The 8,788-nt window shown below is 45.8% G+C and overlaps 1 pseudogene; it reads left to right on the top strand.

Annotated features, from left to right (window-relative positions):
- Positions 1-491: 491 nt before the first annotated feature.
- LOC123039903 (receptor kinase-like protein Xa21) lies at positions 492-4,054 on the top strand (annotated as a pseudogene).
- Positions 4,055-8,788: the final 4,734 nt, after the last annotated feature.

Below are 8,788 nucleotides of genomic sequence, written 5' to 3' on the forward strand. Positions count from 1 at the left end.
TGCAGTAATGGCCTCGTCCTTAACAAATTCAAATTTCCGACTTGACTGAGAGTGAAGACAAGCCCACTGGCCAGGCGCCCAACTTTAAAGACTCGCGCGCATATGGTAGTCGTCTTGCCGACAGCAAAGGTCGAAGAATCCAGACTTCCAGAGGCATGCATAGTCGGTCAAGTCAATTATGGCGGTGGCCTCAAGTGGTGCGCGCACTCGATTCTCAAAGATAACGATCTATATATGCCGCCGCTGAAGACGTTGACCATGACTCCATGACCCAGACGTCGAGGATGTGATGCGCATGCACTTTCCTGCACGGATGGATGAAAGAGAATGCACTGCAGGTTCAATGCATGATACTATCCCGTTAGTGGGATCTTAACGTAAATGAGGATCATGTACATGCTCACGTCTCAACTCTATTAAAGCATGCGACACATACCTGCCCCGGCCTGAGTATCAAAGGCACCAGGCACCATTAAAAAATTCATGTCCACCACGTTACACACCAGCAACATGGTCTGTCCTATGTTAGTAGCCATCTTCTTCCTGTCGTTAGCTTTGAACCCCTCCTCGTCTGCTGATAGCACCGCAGACAAGAGCAGGGATGCTCTGCTCTGCCTCAAGTCCCGCCTCCACGGTGCCACCAGAGCCATGGTCACATGGAACCACACCACCTCGCATGATTTCTGCACATGGCATGGCGTCTCATGCGCCAGGACGCCAAGGCGGGCACCCCTCGTGGTGGCCCTGGATATGGAGGCCGAGGGCCTCGCCGGTGAAATCCCGCCCTGCATCGCCAACCTCACTTCCCTGGTAAGGATCCACTTGCCCAACAACCGGCTCTCCGGTCATATACCGCCGGAGCTCGGCCGGCTCTCCGGACTCCGGTACCTCAACCTCAGCTTCAACGCGCTCAACGGCACCATCCCGTTCACCCTCGGCGCGCTTCACAACCTTTCTTCGCTAGACCTGGGCGACAATGGGCTTTCCGGTGAGATTCCGGCACTGCTCGGGAGCTCCCCGGCTCTAGAGTACATCAGCCTCTCTGACAATTTTCTTGACGGAGAAATCCCACAGTCACTGGCGAATAGTTCCTCACTTTGTTACCTTTCTCTGGACAACAATAGCATTAATGGGGCGATCCCTGCGTCCCTTTTGAACAGCTCAACCATCATGGAGATACACCTTTGACACAACAATCTTTCTGGTGCAATTCCACCTTTCATCATGTTCCCTTCAAAACTAACCGACCTAGACCTCTCCCAAAACAGTCTTTCCGGAGTCGTGCCGTCGTGGGTGGCAAACCTCTCGTCCCTTACCTCGCTCGACCTCTCGCACAACCAGTTGCAAGGATCCATTGCAGATTTGGGTAAACTTGCCGGCCTAGAAAGCCTCGGTCTCTCGTATAACAGTCTGTCAGGAATAGTGCCACCTTCCATTTACAATATGTCTTCATTGAATTATCTTACGCTAGCCAGCAACAATCTTGGAGGAACGCTGCCTTCTGACATGGGTATCACAGTTCCTAACCTCCAAACGCTGAGCATGGCGAATAATCATTTTGTGGGTGACATCCCTGCCTCCCTACAAAATGCATCCGGCATGATGTATATCCATATGGCCAACAACTCTCTGACTGGGGTGGCTCCTTCTTTCAGCTCCATGAAAAATTTGGAGTACGTAATGTTGTACTCAAATCATCTAGAGGCTGGAGCCTGGACATTCTTCTCCTCTTTGGCGAATTGTACCCAACTGCTGAAACTTAACATCGGTGAAAACAACTTGAAAGGGAATTTCCCAGCAAATTCTGTAGCAAATCTCCCCAAAAGCTTGACCGCTTTAACCCTTCGGTCAAACAACATCTCTGGCACCATCCCCTTGGAGATTGGAAACCTTTCAAGTCTTTCCATGCTCTATCTTGATACTAATCTTTTCATTGGGCCTATACCTTTCACCCTTGGTCAGCTACGCAATCTGGCAATGCTTAGCCTGTCAAGGAACAAATTTTCAGGAGAGATACCTCCTTCCATTGGGGACCTACATCAACTGGAAGAGCTTTATTTGCAAGAAAATCAATTGATTGGAAGCATACCTGAAAGTCTAGCTAGTTGTCAGAACTTGGTTGCATTGAACCTTTCATGTAATACTCTTGGTGGAAGCATAAGCGGACACATGTTGGGCAGCTTGAACCAACTGAGCTGGCTACTTGATTTATCACACAATCAACTCTCAATGTCCTTACCACTAGAGATAGGTAGCTTGATAAACCTTGGATCCTTGAACATCTCTCATAACAATATTACAGGCATAATCCCGTCCACACTTGGCAACTGTGTCCAGTTGGAATCGCTTCACTTAGAAGGGAACCTCCTGCAAGGAAGCATTCCACAATCACTATCAAGCCTCAAAGCCATCCAAGTGTTAGATTTCTCCCACAACAATCTATCTGGTACAATACCGGAGTTCCTTGAGACCTTCACCACGTTGCAGTATCTGAATATGTCCTTTAATGACTTGGAAGGACCCATTCCCACTAGTGGAGTTTTTTCTAACACAAGTGGCGTTTTTGTCCAAGGAAATCCATACCTTTGTGCAAATTTTGCGGTACAAGAGCTGCCTAGATGCTTTTCTTCTGAATCCACAAAAGAACACAAGTTTGTCATCCCAGTGTTGATAGCTCTATCAGCTCTTGCCGCACTAGCTTTGATCTTGGGGATGTTCATTTTCTGGTTGAAGACGGGGTACAAATCTAATGAGAACATTGTCCATTCATACATGGAGCTGAAAAGGATAACATATGGTGATGTAATCCAAGCAACGAATAGTCTTTCTCTAGCCAATGTAGTCGGCTCCGGGCAATTTGGGACCGTCTACAAAGGTTGGTTTGACGCGGAAGATGGTACGGTTGCTGTCAAAGTCTTCAAGCTCAATCAGCATAGCGCATTGCATAGCTTCATTGCTGAGTGCAAAGCATTGCAACACATCCGCCACCGGAATCTCGTGAAGGTGATAACCGCATGCTCAACTTATGACCCAGTGGGAAATGAGTTCAAGGCACTAGTCTTTGAGTACATGGCCAACGGAAGCCTTGAAAACCGACTCCATAACCACCAGTGTGGTGGTTTGAGTTTAGGCGCAGTGATATGCATATCAGTTGATATTTCTTGTGCTCTTGACTACCTACATAATCTGTGCATCCCACCGGTTGTTCACTGTGATCTGAAACCAAGCAACATACTTTTCGACAATGACAATACTGCACGTGTCTGCGACTTTGGTCTGGCAAAGCTAATTCATGGTTGTTCATCTGGAGGGCAGAGCGGCACAACAAGCATAGTTGGACTAAGGGGGTCTATTGGGTACATACCTCCTGGTGAGTACATTATATGAACACATTCTGAAATGAGGTTGCGAAATCTAGTATGAGTAACTGTATCAATTACTAGCTTGCTTTTACTAACACTAGCATGTTTCATTATGAGCTCCTCTGAAGAACTTTTTGTTTCAAAACATTGTCGCAGAGTATGGTATGGGAGGTGAAATCTCCACTGAGGGAGACATTTATAGCTATGGCATTGTTCTTTTGAAAATGTTAACACGAAAACGGCCTACTAATGAAGAATTCAATGATGGCTCGACGCTCCGCAAGTATGTGGAAGCATCACTTTCACGAACCCAAGACATTCTTCAACCCGGCCTTGCTTCGGTGACGGGAGATCAGTTTGTTGATCAAATCCCAAACTTTCAAGAATGCAACACATTTGCACTGAAGGATATGTGTGCTCTCCGTCTCCTTAAACTTGGCTTATTATGCTCTGCGGAATCACCGAAGGATCGCCCTGCAATGCGCGATGTCTACAGCGAAGTAACTGAAGTAAAAGAGGCGTTTTTCTCCATGGATAACCGAAGCAACGACCTTACATTATTAAGGCAAAAAGGCGGTCGATGAAGATTAAGCTCGTTGCTTCGACCACGGCATGAAAATATGTTGGTATCTTTTTTTCCTTTTTTGTGAGCCAATATGTTCGGCTCACTGCGGTGAAGAGCCCTTTACATGATAATGATGGGTTTCTACTAGGGAAATGTTTTATATTTCTTTGCTAGAAAAACTAGAAGACTAGAAAATGACACATTGTACAAATATTGAAAATACAGTTCGAACAGTGAAGCTCATTTTCAGTTCACCTCTCCCCACGAACATGCAAATTTTCATCAAAATTTGTGATCATTTTGTGAACCAGACAAAAAAATTCAAGATACAAATGAACAGCCATAAAGTTGTCTCTTTCGTACAAGTAACAAGTCATATTTCGCAAGATATAGCCCAGTTAACATCCATGAATTATTTCACTTTTGGGGGAACTCGGAAAAAAAAGGAGAACATGGGGTACCAAATTACTTTCCCCTGCATGCAGAACAAGGAAAAACTTGAAACAATAATCGTAAGCCTGGCAGTTTCAAATCAAACCATGTCGTAAACTGCAAAAGGATTAAGTGAACAAATCTTCCCTCTTTCAAGTTTTCCATATACACAGGTTGCCTGGTCATACATGAGAGATCATCGGTTGCTGCAGGCCAAGGTTGCAACCACACCAAAATGATGTATTAAATCACCAGACAAGTACTCTTTACACAACACACATATAGAAAAAAAACTAAATGATAAATCATGCATTCCGGGGCGCATGTACATCAACTACAGCTGATATGACGAAGTGGTGGGTCCCGAATGTAATTTAACCCAAAGGAGACGGCAACTGGCCGGCACGGCGCGGAGGGCATGTAACTAATTTTTCGGCAAGTGGTAGTGGCATAGACCGAACTCGTGAAGTTCGAGTGGCAGCCGTTGAATATCCGACTTCACTAGTGGCACAGGCCAAAATTCCCTCCACTCACTGATTGAGCCCTTGTGGCTGCAGCGTATTATGTTGTAGGTGTATTTCACAAAGAGTAAGGCTGCGTAGGTTCGCTAGTCTCCACTCTACACATTTCACCTCTGGCATCGGATGAGACTTTCATTGTTAACTTTATTTACTTTGATGAGCTAGCTTTGGGCAAAGCAATAATGTGTATTAGACTGTGTATTCTGGATCATGTGTTGTAATAGAATAGGATAATTTTGTGTTGGTATTTCATTGGTATCGTGTATGCTGGCGAATCAATCCAGTGACGGGCACCGTAAGCACGGAGAGTCAAAACTTAACAGGTTTGGTCCTTACAACATGCAGCCCGGGTGATAAAAAAAAAGACGATGAAACCTAGACCTGTTAAAAAGCCATTTTACTCCTCCCTAAACAGAATTCAAAACTGAAACAAAACTCTATCTAGGACACAAATATATGCCAGCGGGCTGATCTTTGTACAACAAACATAGTGAACTTTAACCAGCCACACTAGATCTTCTTTCTTTCTTTGCGGGAACACTAGATCTCCTTTCGACAGGGAGGAATGATAGACTTTGTATCTGATCGGTGCTAGCGCCCTAATAAACATATAAAAGTACAATCTTGATATATTTTTTGAGGGGAGTATAGTCTTGATTAACGGCCGCAAGTACAAAGTCTTGTGCGGCAAACACATCCGGGCCAGTCAGGATCACCTTGGTCTGCAAGAACAGTTTACATATGACTTGCAATGGGTACTAACAATTGTGGGAGTATAATATGTTAACACTTAATTGATTAGATATTATGATGGATCTGTAGAACAACATATGATCTGCAAGATTACAACAAGGCCATACTATAAAAAAAAACTACATGGCCAGAGCACTTACGACATCCAAACCCACGGGCACATCCGCCAGCCCTCGGGGCGCCGGCGCAATGAGCAGAATCATCTCCAGTATAACGAGCAGAAGAACCATGTCCATGTGGCACCTCCAAGCCATGATCTATATGGCACAAAGAAGGCTGTTGCACTCGTCACTCTCTTTGTCCTCTTGATCGTCACCTTGCTGCTTCTTGGTCTCTCTCTATATAATGGGGTTTGTACAGAAATTTTGATGACCACGCGCTCCATATGACTGTTGAACAATTGTAGCTGGCATAGACGACTCAAATTGGAGAGAAGTCGGCTACAAAGAAGAGAGTAGCTGGTGGCAACAGTCATCGTTGCCTGTGTTTTCTTCTCCTGGAAGTCAGGCGACTACTAAGGCGACTAGGGTTTAGCCGGGCCGCCGCCGGCCGCCTCCTTGGCGACGGCGCGTGGGCTGGCGTCTCTTTGCCAGGGCGGCGCCGGCGGTGCCGTGGCTGGTCTCTCGCTCTCTGGTAGAATTTCAGGCTGCAACAATCAACTGTGCTGATGCAGATTCATGAGTTGATCTCGTATGCCTACTACTAGTACGTCATGAGGTTTCCATCTACTGTGTTTGCGTACAGTTTCCCTGATGGTGCTTAGGGAACTTGCTTGTTGATCGGATCTGAAGACAACTTTGGATCTGTTCTTTTTGTCCCGGTGCTGCTTGGTGCAGTGATCGGTTTTCTGTCCCGGCGTTGGTTGGCAACGATCGGTTCTCTTTACTGCAGTTCTGGCTGTTTCCCCCGGCGAGGTTTTCAGGTCTATTCTCCGTCTATTCAGATCAGGGGGTATTGAGTTTCCAATCTGTTTGGCCTGGATTGATCTAGGCTTGGTCGAGTGAGTTGGGAGTGGAGGTCTCTGAATTGACGTCAGTTTCAGCAGAGGGTCGCCGGTCATAATGAAACTCATAAGTTGGAATTGTCGGGGCTTGCTCGGGGCCCGGACAGTTCGCTCACTTCTGGACATCGAGAGGCGGAATAATGCCGATGTCTTTTTTCTGTCTGAGACGCATTTGGACGAGGTTAAGGCAGAGGAGTTGATGAGAAAGTTGAGGATGGATCATATGATTGTGGCACCCTGTCTCGGTGGTAGGAGAGGTGGGTTACTCTTAGTCTGGAAGAAGGAGGTGAGGATCTACTCCCGGACTACTACCTTTAGCTGCATCGATGTGTCGGTGGAGGAACCGGATGGTAAATTGTGGAGGTTGACGGGGGTGTATGGCGAGCCAAGTTGGGATAATAAGGAGAGAACGTATCAGCTACTTCGCGATCTCCATGCACAATCGAATCTCCCGTGGGTGGCAATCAGTGATTTCAACGAGATTTTATTTTCGTCAGAGAAAGAGGGAAGACCCTCGGCAGGAGTCTAGGCTTCAAGCCTTCCAAGATGCATTGTCGGATTGTTCCTTGGAGGATATTGGTTACCACGGGGATAAATTCACTTTCTTCAGAGGAGGTCTACGGGAACGGCTGGAGCGGGCTGTCTCGAATGCATAATGGATGGATACAGAGTACTTAGCAGGAGTTGTTGCGCAATGTCGTCAAGCTGGCCGGAAGTTTGGGGCGAGGTGGCTGGCAGAGGAAACTGTGGAAGAGGTGGTCAGAACAGCGTGGCAAAAGGCAGTCGTCCAAGGGATTTGTCCTTCGGCTAGCGACAAACTGGCCGTTGTGCATAAGGATCTCCATTTGTGGGATTGAAAAGTTTTGAAGGGCCCTCGTACTCGGTTGAAGGCAACACAGCAGGAACTGGAAATGATCATGCTTGTGTCGTTTACTGCTGAGATTAAGTCGAAGCAGCAAGAACATCCACTGAAGATTGAAAACCTCCTTGAACAGGAGGAAATCTATTGGGCTCAGAGAGGCCATGCGAATTGGCTGCGACGCGGCGACCGTAACACAAAATTTTATCATCAGTATGCTTCAGCCCATAGGCGCCGCAATTTAATTAAGAGATTGAAAAATAATAATAATGAATGGGTTGAGGGGAATGATAACCTCAAGCCCCTCATTTTCGATTATTTTCGGAGCCTTTTTGATTCTGATGTAGGAATGATAGATGAGAATTTGCTGTCCACTGTTAAACTAGTGGTTACGCCGCATATGAATGTTGTATTAATTGCACCATATACATAGGAGGAAGTAAAGAAAGCCCTATTCCAAATTGGCGATATGAAGGCTCCTGGCCCGGGTGGTCTTCATGCTATTTTCTTAAAACGCTTCTGGCACATTGTTGGAGAGGAGCTTACTAGAGAAGTACTTGATGCTATCAACAATAAGAAGATCCCAGATGGGTGGAATGCTACAAATGTTGTGTTAATCCCAAAGGTGGACAGCCCTGAGGTAATAACCCAATTCAGACCCATTAGTTCATGCAACGTGGTATACAAGATAATCTCAAAGATGCTGGCCAACATACTGAAAAAGATCCTTCCTGACGTGATTTCTCCGACACAAAGTGCGTTTGTACCAGGCAGGTTAATAACTGATAATGTGTTGGTCACTTATGAATGCTTTCATTCCATTAAAAAGCAAACACATGGCTCAAATGGTGTCTGTGCTGTTAAGTTGGACATGCTAAAAGCATACGACAGAGTAGAATGGGATTTTCTTCAGCAGATGATGATAAGGTTGGGTTTTCATTCGCAATGGGTTGAACTTATTATGGAGTGTGTCTCCTCCGTAAGCTACCAAATCAGATTTAATGACATGAAAACAGAGGAGTTTTTACCAACCAGAGGCCTTCGACAGGGCAATCCTTTGTCCCCATACCTCTTGTTGATCTGTTCTGGAGGTCTATCAAGCATCTAGCTCATGATGAAGAAATTTGTGGAATTGAAGGTATAAAAGTTTCAAGGAATGCCCCTTCGATTTCTCATCTTTTATTTGCAGATGATTCTTTGATACTGATGAGAGCAACTGATCAAAATGCAAACACGTTGAAAAGGATTCTCGACATGTAATGTGTTAGTTCAGGGCAGCATGTAAGTACCCCA

The sequence above is a fragment of the Triticum aestivum genome, chromosome 2B (assembly GCF_018294505.1).
Source record: "Triticum aestivum cultivar Chinese Spring chromosome 2B, IWGSC CS RefSeq v2.1, whole genome shotgun sequence".
Classification (NCBI taxonomy): domain Eukaryota; kingdom Viridiplantae; phylum Streptophyta; class Magnoliopsida; order Poales; family Poaceae; genus Triticum; species Triticum aestivum.